Source organism: Cherax quadricarinatus, chromosome 55, assembly GCF_038502225.1.
Source record: "Cherax quadricarinatus isolate ZL_2023a chromosome 55, ASM3850222v1, whole genome shotgun sequence".
Classification (NCBI taxonomy): domain Eukaryota; kingdom Metazoa; phylum Arthropoda; class Malacostraca; order Decapoda; family Parastacidae; genus Cherax; species Cherax quadricarinatus.
The window spans coordinates 12,664,187-12,680,642 of NC_091346.1; the positions used below are offsets into that span (position 1 = coordinate 12,664,187).

General features: G+C 43.4%; 1 long non-coding RNA gene across 1 annotated transcript in view; it reads right to left on the reverse strand.

Moving 5' to 3' along the window:
* Positions 1–16,456, reverse strand: part of LOC138854335 (uncharacterized) — a 46,373-nt gene that overhangs the window by 17,455 nt on the left and 12,462 nt on the right. Inside the window, exon 2 of the long non-coding RNA XR_011393534.1 lies at positions 1–11. This exon is cut by the window's left edge and continues 31 nt beyond it. This is a non-coding gene — a long non-coding RNA (uncharacterized lncRNA). The remainder of the gene's footprint in view (positions 12–16,456) is intronic.

Sequence of the window (16,456 nt, forward strand, 5' to 3'; positions counted from 1 at the left end):
GTGCCTGCATCCTGAAAAGTAGAAAATAAGTTAACATAATTAACTTGAATTTTCACATAGAATCATGCACACACACACACACACACACACACACACACACACACACACACACACACACACACGTGTATAGTATGCAAAATTATGGAGAAGATTATCAGGAGGAGAGTGGTGGAGCACCTGGAACGGAACAGGAGTATAAATGCCAACCAGCACGGATTCACGGAAGGCAAATCCTGTGTCACAAACCTTCTGGAGTTTTATGATAAAATAACAGAAGTAAGACAAGAGAGAGAGGGGTGGGTTGATTGCATCTTCTTGGACTGCAAGAAGGCCTTTGACACAGTTCCTCACAAGAGATTAGTGCAGAAGCTAGAGCATCAGGCGCATATAACAGGAAGGGCACTGCAATGGATCAGAGAATACCTGACAGGGAGGCAACAACGAGTCATGGTACGTAATGACGTATCACAGTGGGCACCTGTGACGAGCGGGGTCCCACAGGGGTCGGTCTTAGGACCAGTGCTATTTTTGGTATATGTGAACGACATGACGGAAGGGTTAGACTCAGAAGTGTCCCTGTTTGCAGATGATGTGAAGTTAATGAGGAGAATTAAATCTGATGAGGACCAGGCAGGACTTCAAAGAGACCTGGACAGACTGGACACCTGGTCCAGCAAATGGCTTCTCGAATTTAATCCTGCCAAATGCAAAGTCATGAAGATAGGGGAAGGGCACAGAAGACCGCAGACAGAGTATAGGCTAGGTGGACAAAGACTGCAAACCTCACTCAAGGAGAAAGATCTTGGGGTGAGTATAACACCGAGCATGTCTCCGGAAGCACACATCAATCAGATAACTGCTGCAGCATATGGGCGCCTGGCAAACCTGAGAACAGCATTCCGATACCTTAGCAAGGAATCATTCAAGACACTGTACACCGTGTATGTCAGGCCCATACTGGAGTATGCAGCACCTGTTTGGAACCCGCACTTGATAAAGCACGTCAAGAAACTAGAGAAAGTACAAAGGTTTGCAACAAGGTTAGTTCCAGAGCTAAGGGGAATGTCCTATGAAGAAAGATTAAGGGAAATCGGCCTGACCACACTGGAGGACAGGAGGGTCAGGGGAGACATGATAACGACATATAAAATACTGCGTGGAATAGACAAGGTGGACAAGGACAGGATGTTCCAGGGAGGGGACACAGAAACAAGAGGCCACAATTGGAAGTTGAAGACACAAATGAGTCAGAGAGATAGTAGGAAGTATTTCTTCAGTCATAGAGTTGTAAGGCAGTGGAATAGCCTAGAAAATGACGTAGTGGAGGCAGGAACCATACACAGTTTTAAGACGAGGTTTGATAAAGCTCATGGAGCGGGGAGAGAGAGGGCCTAGTAGCAACCGGTGAAGAGGCGGGGCCAGGAGCTAGGACTCGACCCCTGCAACCACAAATAGGTGAGTACACACACACACACACACACTCATACACATATACATGCACACACAAATGCACACACAAACACACACACATACACACACACACACACACACACACACACACACACACACATACACATACACATACACACACACACACACACACACACACACACACACACACACACACACACACACACACACACACACACACACACACACACACACACACACACACACACACACACACACACACACACATACACACACACACACACACACACACACACACACACACACACACACACATACACACACACACACACACACACATACACACACACACACACAAACACACACAGACACACACACACACACACACACACACACACACACACACACACACTCACACACACACACACACACTGCAGACGATGTTAAGTTAATGAGGGGAATTAAGTCGGAAGAGGATAAAGCAGGACTACATAGGGATCTGGTCAGGCTGCAGGCCTGGTCTAGCAACTGGCTCTTGGAGTTCAACCCCACCAAGTCATGACGGTCGAAGAAGGGCAAAGAACACCGCAGACAGGATAGAGTCTAGGGGGCCAGAGACTACAAACCTCACTCAAGGAAATGGATCTTGAAGTGTGTATAATACCGAGCACATCTCCTGAGGTTCACATAAACCAAATAACTGCTGCTGCTTATGGGCGACTGGTACACTTATAAACAGCATTCCTATACCTCAGTAAGGAGTTGTTCTGGACTCTGTACAACATGTACGTCAGGCTTATATTGGAGTATGCGGCTCCTTGACGTTGGTAAGGGGCTCTTGTTCCAGGGAATTGTATCTGTGCTCCAGTTCCATGAATTAAGCCTGAATACCTTCCATCCCCCTCCCTCACTGTCGCTGTAAAATCCTACGGGTTTAGCGCTTCCCCATGATTTTAATAATATTTCAATAACGGAGTATGCGGCTCCAGTTTGGAACACTCACCTGGCCAAGCACGTCAGGAAACTAGAAAGAGTGCAGAGGTTGGCAACGAGAATAGTTCCAGAGCAAGGAAGTATGTCCTACGAGGAGAGGTTAAGGAAACTCGACCTGGAGACAATGGAGGACAGGAGGGACGAAGGTAACATGATAACGACAAATAAAATAGTGAGAGGAAACAGAAACAACAGGTCACAATTGGAAATTGAAGACTCGGATGAGTCACAGAGTTGTCAGGAACTAGAATAGTCTAGAAAGTGAGATAGTGGAGGCATGTACCATACATAGCTTTATGAAGAGGTATGATAAAGCTCATGGAGCAGGGAGAGAGTGGACCTAGTGGCGAACACTGAAGAGGCTGGGCCGTGTGTCGTGCCGAATTGGCAGAACTTGTGATCTTGGCTTAAATAGCAACGCTCTTCTTGCAATATAAGACAAACGAAAATTTGTGTATGCAATAATTTCGCCAAAATCATTCTGAACCTAACGAAAAAAATATATTTCACTGCGTTTGTTTAGTATTAAATTACTGTAAACTAATCTAAAATATATTTAGTTGGGTTAGGCTAAAATAAATTGTTCTTTTTATTATAAGGTTAGGTAAGTTTTCTAAGAGCCATTTGGAGCAAAATTAATTTTTTTTACATTAACATTAATGAAAAAAATATATCTTTAAACGTATAAGAGAAAATTTTAGAAAGGACTTAATTTTAAATGAGTTCTTGCTAATTGACCAGTTTTACATATTCGACACGACATAAAAAGAGAGAGCAGATGATAGAGTGGGAGAGGCACTGTCAAGAAATTTTAATGAAAATAAGAAAAAATTTTGGAGTGAGTTAAACAAGTTAAGAAAGCCTAGGGAAAATATGGATTTGTCAGTTAAGAACAGAGTAGGGGAGTTAGTAGATGGGGAGATGGAGGTATTGGGTAGATGGCGAGAATATTTTGAGGAACTTTTAAATGTTAAGGAAGAAACAGAAGCAGTAATTTCATGCACTGGTCAGGGAGGTATACCATCTTTTAGGAGTGAAGAAGAGCAGAATGTAAGTGTGGGGGAGGTACGTGAGGCATTACGTAAAATGAAAGGGGGTAAAGCAGCTGGAACTGATGGGATCATGACAGAAATGTTAAAAGCAGGGGGGGATATAGTGTTGGAGTGGTTGGTACTTTTGTTTAATAAATGTATGAAAGAGGGGAAGGTACCTAGGGATTGGCGGAGAGCATGTATAGTCCCTTTATATAAAGGGAAAGGGGACAAAAGAGACTGTAAAAATTATAGAGGAATAAGCTTACTGAGTATACCAGGAAAAGTGTACGGTAGGGTTATAATTGAAAGAATTAGAGGTAAGACAGAATGTAGGATTGCGGATGAGCAAGGAGGTTTCAGAGTGGGTAGGGGATGTGTAGATCAAGTGTTTACATTGAAGCATATATGTGAACAGTATTTAGATAAAGGTAGGGAAGTTTTTATAGCATTTATGGATTTAGAAAAGGCATATGATAGAGTGGATAGAGGAGCAATGTGGCAGATGTTGCAAGTATATGGAATAGGTGGTAAGTTATTAAATGCTGTAAAGAGTTTTTATGAGGATAGTGAGGCTCAGGTTAGGGTGTGTAGAAGAGAGGGAGACTACTTCCCGGTAAAAGTAGGTCTTAGACAGGGATGTGTAATGTCACCATGGTTGTTTAATATATTTATAGATGGGGTTGTAAAGGAAGTAAATGCTAGGGTGTTCGGGAGAGGGGTGGGATTAAATTTTGGGGAATCAAATTCAAAATGGGAATTGACACAGTTACTTTTTGCTGATGATACTGTGCTTATGGGAGATTCTAAAGAAAAATTGCAAAGGTTAGTGGATGAGTTTGGGAATGTGTGTAAAGGTAGAAAGTTGAAAGTGAACATAGAAAAGAGTAAGGTGATGAGGGTGTCAAATGATTTAGATAAAGAAAAATTGGATATCAAATTGGGGAGGATGAGTATGGAAGAAGTGAATGTTTTCAGATACTTGGGAGTTGACGTGTCGGCGGATGGATTTATGAAGGATGAGGTTAATCATAGAATTGATGAGGGAAAAAAGGTGAGTGGTGCGTTGAGGTATATGTGGAGTCAAAAAACGTTATCTATGGAGGCAAAGAAGGGAATGTATGAAAGTATAGTAGTACCAACACTCTTATATGGGTGTGAAGCTTGGGTGGTAAATGCAGCAGCGAGGAGACGGTTGGAGGCAGTGGAGATGTCCTGTTTAAGGGCAATGTGTGGTGTAAATATTATGCAGAAAATTCGGAGTGTGGAAATTAGGAGAAGGTGTGGAGTTAATAAAAGTATTAGTCAGAGGGCAGAAGAGGGGTTGTTGAGGTGGTTTGGTCATTTAGAGAGAATGGATCAAAGTAGAATGACATGGAAAGCATATAAATCTATAGGGGAAGGAAGGCGGGGTAGGGGTCGTCCTCGAAAGGGTTGGAGAGAGGGGGTAAAGGAGGTTTTGTGGGCAAGGGGCTTGGACTTCCAGCAAGCGTGCGTGAGCGTGTTAGATAGGAGTGAATGGAGACGAATGGTACTTGGGACCTGACGATCTGTTGGAGTATGAGCAGGGTAATATTTAGTGAAGGGATTCAGGGAAACCGGTTATTTTCATATAGTCGGACTTGAGTCCTGGAAATGGGAAGTACAATGCCTGCACTTTAAAGGAGGGGTTTGGGATATTGGCAGTGTGGAGGGATATGTTGTGTATCTTTATATGTGTATGCTTCTAGACTGTTGTATTCTGAGCACCTCTGCAAAAACAGTGATAATGTGCGAGTGTGGTGAAAGTGTTGAATGATGATGAAAGTATTTTCTTTTTGGGGATTTTCTTTCTTTTTTTTTTTGGGTCACCCTGCCTCGGTGGGAGACGGCCGACTTGTTAAAATATATATATATATATATATATATATATATATATATATATATATATATATATATATATATATATATATATATATATATATATAAATATATATATATATATATATATACATATATGTATAGGTACTTTCAATGGTCCACCTCTGGTGTAAATTGTGGGACCCATAGCCTCGGAGAAGTGTATAAAAAATCTTCAAGGAAGAATATTTGGAGTTCTTCATGAAGCCGTTTGAATATTACACTTCCCCTACCACCCAATTTTTTCATTCTTGTTTTTTTTTTACCAATAGGAATATTTTATTACATAATATGGTAAAGAAGATTTAAGAATTACATTGTTGATATAAAGGAGGCATATACGGTACATGTTGTTACGCGTGTATCACCGATTATAAGGTGAAAATCTCATCCAGCTCCTCAGAGCTGGGTCGTGTGAGCAAAATACAGCAGGCATTACCCCTTTGAACAGCCGCACTGAGCCGCTGGAACAGAAAACTAGCTGGCCTGGGATCCCTAGTTACCCTGATGAGTCTTTTTCCCGCTCCTTAAAGAATTTAGATGCATTCTTTCCCCATGAGCCAAGGGTCTCTGACCCTATGGGAACAAACAAATAATGATGGGCAAGTTCTCTACATTTTCTAGACTTTTGGGACTCCCTGAAGCTGGCATCTGCCCCTCCGTCCTACCTGATGTATTGGAGATACGAAGATCTTGTTGCGCAGTTTCAAGATTTCAGTATGGACGTGTCGTCAGAAGTGAGCGTATGGCTCGTGGATGTCTCTCGACAGAATACGTGGGCGAGGGAGAGGAACGTGCCTTTTGAGGCGAACTAGGTGGACATTCGCCGGGCTTTTGAAAACTATGGTGTAATACATGTTGCCCAACAGGGAAAATGGGCGCCGAGGGCATATGCCAGGTTCCCTGAGGGGAGATACACCATCAAAATGACTCTCCAACAACCCATCCCATCATACATCTTCCTGGATGATTTTAGAACTCAAGTCATGGTGATTTACGCTGGGCAGAGGCAAACCATGTCGAATTTGTAGTGACTACGATGATGTTACAGCTGAGTGCGGCCAACGCGAACGGCAGATGTTATGCCTACCGGAGCTGGGCACGTGGTTCCTGAGCCCACCAGGAAGAGAAAGGGCATGGTTGACTGTGGAGTGAGGGAGGCGCCTACCCTCGATATGATGATTCCAGAGCAGCCAGTGCAGCTTGTGGAGTGGAAGGACTCTGAGGGTGTCGTGGCCTTCATGGAGACAGTGGAGACAATGATGTAGTCATTATTCCAGTCGCCTGAGGAGGCTACAGTTGCTGGGCCTTTGGGTGGTCCACGGCCTGCATCTGAGAAGATGTCTGGGTGGAAGGTGGCTGTGAGTGATGTTGAACAAGTCGCAGATGAGTGGAAGCATCCTGAAGATGTTGAGTGTTTCATAGTGGTGGAGGAGCACTGCCAGGAGGACCCGGGTTCATCGATGGAGGACGATGTTGTCACCAGGAAACTGGCAGTGGTGATGTCTGACTCTGACGATGTGTTAACGCCCTCCCAACATTCGGGGAAGTGGGTGTGGATGGAGAAGGATGGAAGTGAGAGGGAGGAAAAAGCTACAGCTTCAGGCGGAGCAGGGTGGCCCTTGAGTTATGAGTGGTGTGCAGGGCAAAGGAGGAGTGAAAGGCCATGGTGAGGTTGAGAAGGGGGCTGTGGTACAGAGGGGGCATAAGCATTAGAAGGCCTCAGGTGTATGATGCTGAATGCTAATGGGCTGTGTGGACAGCTGAAGTGTGTGTGCTTAAGTACGTTTTTTGCATAGATACCGTGTGGAAGTGGATTACCTACAGGAGCATAATTGGAAGGTGGGCTGGGTTTTCGAGGTGGAAGGTTACAGGAGTTACATGGTGCTTTTGGAGCATCTGAAAAGGGGGTCGCCATCTTGATCCGGAAGGCAAGCCCGTTTGTGTTGCGCAGGAGTGAGGGGGGGGCAGAGGGATGGGTTATATGCATGGAGGGGTGGTGAGGAGGAGAGAGGGTGGCTTTTGTGTGTGTGTACATCCCGGCGGAGAATATTTTTTAAGGGTTAAAAATGTTTTTGTGAAGGATGAGTTACGTTATTTTTGCCTTTTGTTACCTGACTTAGCATTAGTTGGGGAGGATAGGAATTGTGTAATTCGACAGAAGGATGTAAAGCCGAGGGATGGGGGTATTGTTGCACATGCTGTGGGAGCTTCTCAGGGATGTTCAGTTGACGAATGTGTGCCATGGGGGGTCATGGGAGATGGAGAATATGTTTGTGCAGGAGGGGTATGGGGAAAGGTTGAATCTTCTATATGTCATGAGGCACTTGGATATCATCTCTGTTTGTACTGTGGATGCCCCTTTCTCTGATCATAGGGCTGTGGTAAGAAGGTGGGAGGAGTAAGCAAGGAGGCAGGTAGGTTACTGGAAATTGAATGTGAGGGTCCTCCCAGACGAGGAGGGGGTGGGGGGGTTGCAGCATTATGGGCAGAGCTTGGGGAGGAGGGGAGAGTGGTTGATGATGTTGTAGGTTGGTAAGATCATATTGCCAAGACTAGGATTCGGTCCTTTTATATACAGGAGGGGAATAGAATTAATCGCATGAGATATGGATTGTCGAAATATTTGGAGCAGTGCTTACGAGTTTGCGGCTGTAGGAGCACTTTACAGGGATGGTACCGCGTGGGGAAGACTGAGGACCTGAAGGAGAGGTTATGAGAGTTGCAGAATGAAAGGTTAGAAGCGATGCGGGGACAGGCAGGTCTGGATGAGGTGCCATGGGAGATAGGCCATCAGCTTGTGTCCTAAGGGGTCAACAACAACGTAGGAGGGTGACAAACATTACGCAGCTGGAGGTGTGTGGTGGGGAGGCGGGTTATTGGATGGGGCAGGTGCTCATGTCGAGGGAGGGCATGGGAATGTATGCTGGCAGGTGATATGAGCGTTATTAGTGTAATCGAGGGGTGCAAACTGAGCTGTTGGAAGTGTGTGGCTGCATAGGGAAACCTTTGGGGGGTGGGGATAGATTGGCTTTGGGGGGACATTGAGGAGGAAGAAATTTGAAGAGTGTTGGAAGGTATGAGCAAGGGCTAGGCACCTGGTGTTGATAGGCTCCCGTGTGAGTTTTATTTGGCGCATTGGGATCTGTTGCAGAGGTTTTTGGTCAGATTATTGAATGCTATTACAAGGGAGGGTGGTTTAAGGGTGGGGCAGGTGACGGGGGTGGTGGTTTTAGTCCCAAAGGGATCACATCAACGGACCCTTAAAGATTACCGGGTGCTCTCCTTAATGTGCACTGACTATAAGCTTTATGTGAAGGTGCTGGGTAATTGCCTCAGGGAAATGGGTGGTTTCCCTAAGCGAGTTTGGTTTGCCTGGAAGATCTATGGTGATGGGTCATGGGGTATTATGGGATTTCGTACCAGAGCTTGGTATGGAAGAGGTTTGTTAGCATTGGATTAGAGAGGACCATATGATACTGTGGAGAGGATTGCATTAGAACGTATCTTATAGAGTCAGGGTTTTGGGGAGGAAACAGTGATTGAGTGCATATACTGCATGAGCTGGCGTGTATTCATGTGCAAGGTAATGGGCGTTTGGGAGGGGTGACAATGGAGAGGGGTCTATGGCAGGGGTGCCCACTCTCCAAACTTTTTTTTTGTTGTTTGCATATGCAAGAACCTTTTCATAGATTGGTGGAGGCGAGAATGTGTAGGAATAGGGGTGGGGTTGGGAGCCCGTGGACAAGTCTGTTAGGATATGTGAACGACGTGACGAACTTGGTGGATGAGTGGACAGTTTATGGTGGTTTGGAGGAGGTGATGCAGATTTACAGGGGGTGTCTGCAATAGTGAATAAAGAAAGGTCGTTCATTCTCGAGTTTGGGACGTGGGAAGGCAGGGAGGAGTTTGGGTGTCGGGTGGTAAGAAACTGTGTGGAGGTGTTGAAAATATGTGGTATCCTTTATAGGAGGACTTAGTACGGGCACGGGAAAATAATTCGGGTCATTTGGAGGAGCGGGTGGAAACAAATTTGAGGCTACTGAGACTGCATCACCTCACTATTCTCCAGTATGCAATCATGATTAATGTACTTTTGTATAGTAAGATTGGGTTTGTCGCACAGGTTTTCTCATTAACTGTGCTGGTCATCACGTGTATTCAGAGAAAGGTGTTTCGATTTTTGTGGAGTTCTGCATGTGAGTGGTTAAAAAGGGAGGTGGTCATGTTGCCTGTGGAAAGGGGTGCATGGGTCTGTTGGATCTCTGGAGAAGGGTTAAATGTGCTTTTATAAGGCATGAGGTGTTGAGGGGGGATTTCAGAGAGGGGTGGGTGGGAAAGGTTCATGAGACGTTGCGGGGTTTGTACAGAGAGGAGGATTTTCAAGAGTTTTAGGTAGCATTGCGTGTAAAGGCTTTGGTTCGAGAAGTAAGAAAAGTCAGAGTGAGCATTTTACAAAGGGTGATTGGAAGGCCTGAGGTGCAGGTGGGGGAGGGGCTATACCTAATTTACGATTGGGCATCTATCTGAGAGAGGTTCAGGAGGTTGAGGATGCAACCAAGTGTGCAGGAGGTCATGTTCCAGTTTTTGAATGGGATATTGCCTTCTGGTGCAGTCTTGCGAGATAGGGGGCTAGGGGTGGAGTGGTATTGTGGGTTGTGTTGAGGAGGATATGGTTTTCCATGTTGTCTACTTTTGTGAGAGGCTGGAGAGGATCTGGGCATGGGTGGGTCGGGTTGTGGAGCGATTGGGGGGAGGGTTGTGTCGGTTTTGAGTGAGCTAAGTTTATATGTGGTATGGATGGAAGATTTGGTGGCACATTGCGCTGGCTTACACGATGGTAGATTATGTTCACATAGCCTGGGGCATGCAGGGGATGGAATCGTGGGAGGTGCAAAAGCACATAATGGCAGCAATGATGTATCAGATATTGTGTAGAAATAGGAGCATATACAGGTATAGGTGGGGGGGAGTTATTTTCTGTGGGTTACCGCGAATTAACGGTGAGCACTCTGTTCAGTTTGTTGGACTAGGACATTGCTCACATTATGGATGTCTCTCACACTTGCCCGCCGGGTGAGGGTGGGCAATATATCAGCTCCCAAACTGTACACAGTTTGGGAGTTGATATATTGTCTATGCATGGCTTCACGGTGGGGTGTGTAACACTCCCACGTGTGGTGGCAAGTAATGGGAACAGTGAGTGTAATTGGTCATGTCACTGGTGTGAGTGTGTGGCGGCCACAGGTGCCTGTGTGTCCTAAGGTGGGCCGGTTTGATGGGAGGAGGTATTTACTAGAGTTCTTGGGGCCCTGCGAGCCCTTCCTGGTGTTTTCTGTAACAATCTGTGCTGGGTTGGCCTTTGGTGTGCAAATACACGGCCGTCATTATTTTAATTTAGGCGGTTTCTGTAAGAAACTTTTTTTTTTATATTAATGATTATTCATTACGTTACATAAGTGCATCGTGTGGTGTGGTTTTTTTTTTTTTTTTTTTACATGAATATGAAGTATGACTGAAGAAATCGTAACGACGCAACGGTCTATAGTTTTGAGAGACTCTGATCGTGTGTCCTATCCCCTCCCATGGTATAGTTTATGAATAGGAAGTTTATGCATCAGGATGGCAGCCACCTGTATGTTCGGGTGTGGGCTGTTTTTATTTTTTCTAGAATTGTCATGGTGTCGTAGTATCTAGGTGGGGAAAGGGGGGAGAAGTATCCAATAGACACTGTTGTGAGTGTTCATAATTGTATGTTTTTTTTGTGGGGAATAGAACAATGGGTTGGTGTATGTTGACTTTTCTATTTGCTCATGTTATTGATTCTGCCTTGGAACTGTGTTGAGCATAATTGTGCACATTGTAATGTGTTTTTTAAATAAAATATAAAAAAGCAACTTACACTTAGGTCTTACTACACATGAATGTACACATTTATTTATACACACTCATCTGAGGTTTTCTTTGATTTTATCTAATAGTTCTTGTCCTTATTATTTTTCCTTTCATATCAATGAGGAAGTGGAAAAAAATCTTGCCTCCGTAAGCCTTGTGTGTTGTGTAAGTCAACTATAATGCCTGGAGCAATGGACTAGTAACCCCTTTTCCCATACAACTTACTAAAAATAAGAAGAAAACCGTCAAAGTGGGATGTTTGAATGTAAGTGGATGTAGTGTGAATGATAAGAAAGAGATTATTGTGGATGTTATGAATGAAAAGAAGCTGGATGTCCTGGCTCTAAGTGAAACAAAGCTGTATGGGGTAAGAGAGATTCAGCGGTGAGAAATAAATGGGATTAGGTCAGGGGTTTCTAATAGAGCTAGAGCAGTTGTTCTTCAATTTGTTGGAGGTAATGAACCCAGCATGTTTCACACTTTGCAGTTGGAAAAAATGAAATATGATTTCTTCATTATATGATTTTAATCAGAACTGCAAATCAGTGTGACTTTTGCTGTTGTCTTTCAGAGACAAGTTCAGAAATGCGCGGCTTCACCTTGGCAAGTGCTACTCTCGTATCATTTTCGCAACAAAGTTTGTTCCTTTTCTTCGTATGTATGTCTGCCATCCTCGAAAAGGATTGCAACAAACAGGATTAGTATCTCAAGGGCTTTTTCAGCTACAAGAGGCTATGCTACAATTTGGTGACACCAAAACCTTGAGAGTGTTCTTGTCCTGAAGAGTTGCTGTTGAACCTGGCTCTGCTGAAGTTTAATAATTTGTTCTTTGGGGAGATTCTAAAGAACAGTTGCAAAAGTTAATGTAAAGGCAGAAAATTGAAAATGAACATAGATAAGAGTAAAGTGATGAGGGTATCTAATTATTTAGATAAAGATAAAATGGATGTCACTGTAAGGGAAAAGTTCAATAGATAGGAGTAGCGAGGGAATATATAGTAACAATAGTTTCATTGCCGGCTACTTGTTAAGGTAGGGTAAGTCCAGCTCTCGCTATTCCTGCCTTTTCTCCCCCACCCCTAAAGTGATAGTTTTATTGCCGGCTGCTTGTTAAGGTAGGGTCAGTCTAGCTCCCACTATCCCTTCCCCTCCCTCTTCCCCCCCCCCCAGAAAGGTGACGTGTGGGGCTCTGGTCAAACAGTAAATCACTCGACTCACAGCTCCCAACACTACTGTAAGTACATGCCTGCCTTGTATTCTAGTGGATTCATTGGTTGAAAGCTTCACTTTGGACCAATAATAAACAGTATTTTCAGCCTTGCTCTAAGTTAACTGTTGTAATAATCACCACGTCTTTTAGGTATTGTACTTATCATAGAGAGTGATTATTTAAGCAGTGGGTAACCTGTCTATCTTTTCAGCTTGGATAATAAAGAGGGTCACCTGTCAATCAACGAGAAGAACTGACGGAGATGGACTAACGTCCTGGAGACGTCCCATATTGGATTTAATTACCTGTGCACCTGTATGAAATTGCAGGACGTAACCCCACATCATCGCAGCGGTAAAGAACCTGCTTTCCTGTCATCAGGATAGAATACTCACGGCGATACTCTGTGAAGAACTAGCCAGTGGTGGTCACCAACACCTGCGACCCCCCCCCCCACATCAGCAACGGCTAAGATTTCAACAACATGAAGTGTCACCTACACCAGACACCCCAATATATATATTAGCGTTGAATTCAAATGTTATTTTATTCATTTCATTTTTCATTTTTCTTTCAAATAGGATATACCTGTCATGTTTTATTGTTTTATGTTTGTTTTAACAAATAATAAAGTGTTTATCTTTGTTAATTATCATTTCATTTTCTATTCATTAATTTTCCTGAGGAGGAGCCAGCTTTAGTAATACTGTCTAAAGTTATTACAGAGCTGAGTAAGCCTTCACAAGTGGCGACCTTGCCAGGATCAACTCTACTGAATCAAGATTCAACTCCAACTCGAATCTACCATTGGAACTTCAACGCCGCATACCACAGATGGTTACCACCAGCCATGAGTAATCATTCTCTATGGTAGGACTACGGTACAAGTATTTAAAAGATTTGGTGATTGTTATAGTCTCAATTTATTGTAAGTCAAGTCAGGCAGGATATAATAGTTAATTCTGCCACCTTTCTTGTGAGCTTGAAACACTTTGGACCCGAGATTTTCCAGTGACAATTTGTTTCATTGAGCTCTTTATTATATCAAGGGAACTGTCACAGGGCACTCTTGATTTGTTGGTGAGAAGATTGGATGGTCAAGTGACCCCATTCTACTTACTGTTTGCTCGGAGCCGGCATAGAACCCTTCGTTTTCATTAATACATATTGTTTAATTGAAGCAGGGATCGAGCCCTCTGGTTTATTTACAGTTTGAGCGGAGCAGGAATTGAACCCTCTGTTTTCTTTAATACCCGTTTCATTTCCCCTGATAGTTTAAGCTATTCTTGCAAGTATGGATGAATACCAGTTTTGGATGAATGCTGGAAGTTAGGAATAACAGGGAAAAATTTAGAATCTTTCATTAGTGCTAAGATCCAGGAAAGACTTGAAAGAGAGAGAATTGTGAGAGAAGCAAGACAGTTAGAAAGGGAAAGAGAAGAAGAAAAGGAGAGAGAGAGAATCGAAAGAGAAGAGAAAAAGGAGAGAGAGAGAATTGAGAGAGAAATCCAAGAAAAACAGTTAGAAAGAGAGAGAGAATACAAAAAGGAGCGTGATAGACTTGATCGTGAGGAGAGAGCTAGAGTACGTGAGGAACAAGCTAACATACGTGAGGAACAGGTTAAATTAAGGGAACTTGAGGAAAGAACAAAGGACAGAGAATATAAGTTAAGGGAGAAAGAAAAGGATCGCGAGCTCGAGCAAACTCACCTTGAATTAGAGAATAAAAAGTTAACTTTCTCACAACAGCAATTAGATGAAGGAGTAATGGAACAACGTGCAGCTAGTGCACATATTCCAACACCTAATTTACCTCCCTTCACAGAGGGGGAAGACATAACTTCATACATTATCAGGTTTGAAAATACCGCTACCCTCTGTGAATGGCCTGCTGACACCTGGGCTACCAGGTTAGGAATGTTATTTTCTGGTACAGCTTTGAATATCTATGCAATTTTGTCGCATGATATCATATGTAATTATAACCTACTGAAGAAGGCAATCCTTAAAGCATATCAAAAAACCACTAATTCTTACAGGAAAGATTTCAGGTATGCCACCTTACAGCCTGGCCAGAACTTTCAACAGTTACAGGTAACACTCTTTCGTTTGTTCGACTTTTGGATAGAGAGTTCAGGAATTGATCACAGTTATGAATCTCTTCGAGACTTCATGGTTGCTGACCAGTTCCTGACAGCTTTCCTCACAAGATACGAACATTCATTAGAGAACGTAACCTGATTAAAGCTGAGGAAGTTGCTGAGGCTGCTGACCTGTATGTTGAGGCTCACAATTCCTATAAAGACCTAAAGGGATCGAACCCTCAGGGCAAGGGTTCATCAGACCTTAAGAAATCAAAGCCTCTAGTGGAAAGTAAAATGACTTCTTTTATTCCTGTTTGTCATTTGTGTGGTGTTAAGGTACATAAACGTCCAGATTGTCCTTCTAAGAAGGTCCAAAAAGTTGGATGATGCACATGTATAGTCATTTCTGATAAGCTGTTCCCTAATCTTAAAGAAACTCATTCCTCTGCTATACTTTCAGACTACTTGGGCCATACAGACACTTTTCCTACCATCCGTTGTCACATTAGGTCTAAATGGTTCACAGGTTGGTCTGAAGCCGTACTAGCTCCCATCACTTCTTGCTCCGTACTAATAGGTAATGTAAAAGGTGCCATTCTTCCTTCTGAGGTTGACCTTTCATCGCCAAAGATGGACATAAGTGTTTCAGATCCTCTTCCTGTAAAGTCAGAGAAGCCCCTCGAAAGCTCAGATGAGACAATGTCTCGTGAGATTCATGTGGGATTAAAAACCAGTGATGCTACTCTCGAAAGCGAGGTAGTAGGATCACCGGTTCACTTGTTAGATGAAAGTGAAGATATCACCTCCGATACCATAAATGTCTTGACTAGGGTTCAGACTAAAGCCCAGGCTTCTCCTTCTGTCCATCCTTTGATTTTCCCTGACTTCAAGCCTTTAGATATATCAAAGGACTCTTCAGAATTGCCATAATGCCACTAAACAAAATCAAGTTATCCAAAGGAAAAACTTTTCATGTAAATTTGAATATATGAAAGGTATCTTGTACAAGTCAGTATTCAAATTAAATTCAGATGAGACAGACTATTCCATCTTAGTTGTTCCAAGTCAATGCAGAGAGACTGTTCTTAAAATAGCTCATGACCTGCAAGTGGCCGGACATTTCTCGCATCGTAAAACCTTAAATAAAATTAGGGAAACCTATTTTTGGCCAAAAATGTCCTCAGATATCACTACCTATTGTAGATCGTGTAAAGTTTGCCAACTGTCATCCTCCCGAGGTACCAGGCGAGTACCTATGGTCAAAATGCCTATCTTTACGGTACCGTTTGAAAGAGTAGCTACTGACATCGCTGGTCCTTTATCTCCACTATCATCTGGGGGACATAGATATATATTAACATTAGTTGATTATGCTTCGAGTTTCCCTGAAGCCGTTCCCTTAAAGACCATAACTACTACAGAGGTGGCTGAAGCCCTTTTGTCCATCTTCTCCAGAGTGGGCATCCCTAGAGAAATTTTGTCTGACCGTGGGACACAATTCACATCTGACTTAATGCAACATCTCTGCCAACTTCTAGGAGTGAAGCCTCTCTTCACCACACCCTATCATCCCAGCTGTAATGGGAGGATTGAGTGCCAGCATTCGATTCTCAAGTCCATTTTAAGGAAACTTTGCTCCCTTAAACCTAAGGAGTGGCATCGTTACCTACCCTGTGCTTTGTTTGCAATGAGGGAAGTTCCCAGTGACTCTTTGGGGTTTTCACCTTTTGAACTTCTCTATGGTAGACAGGCCAGAGGTCCACTGTCCATCCTTCATGACTTATGGACTAATGAGAAGGTAAATGCTGAGGTTCAGTCTTCTTATCAGTTTCTCCTTGACCTTAGATCCAAACTTGAGGAGACCTCTGACATAGTTTCGAAAAACTTAAGCTTGTCAATGGACCAATACAAAA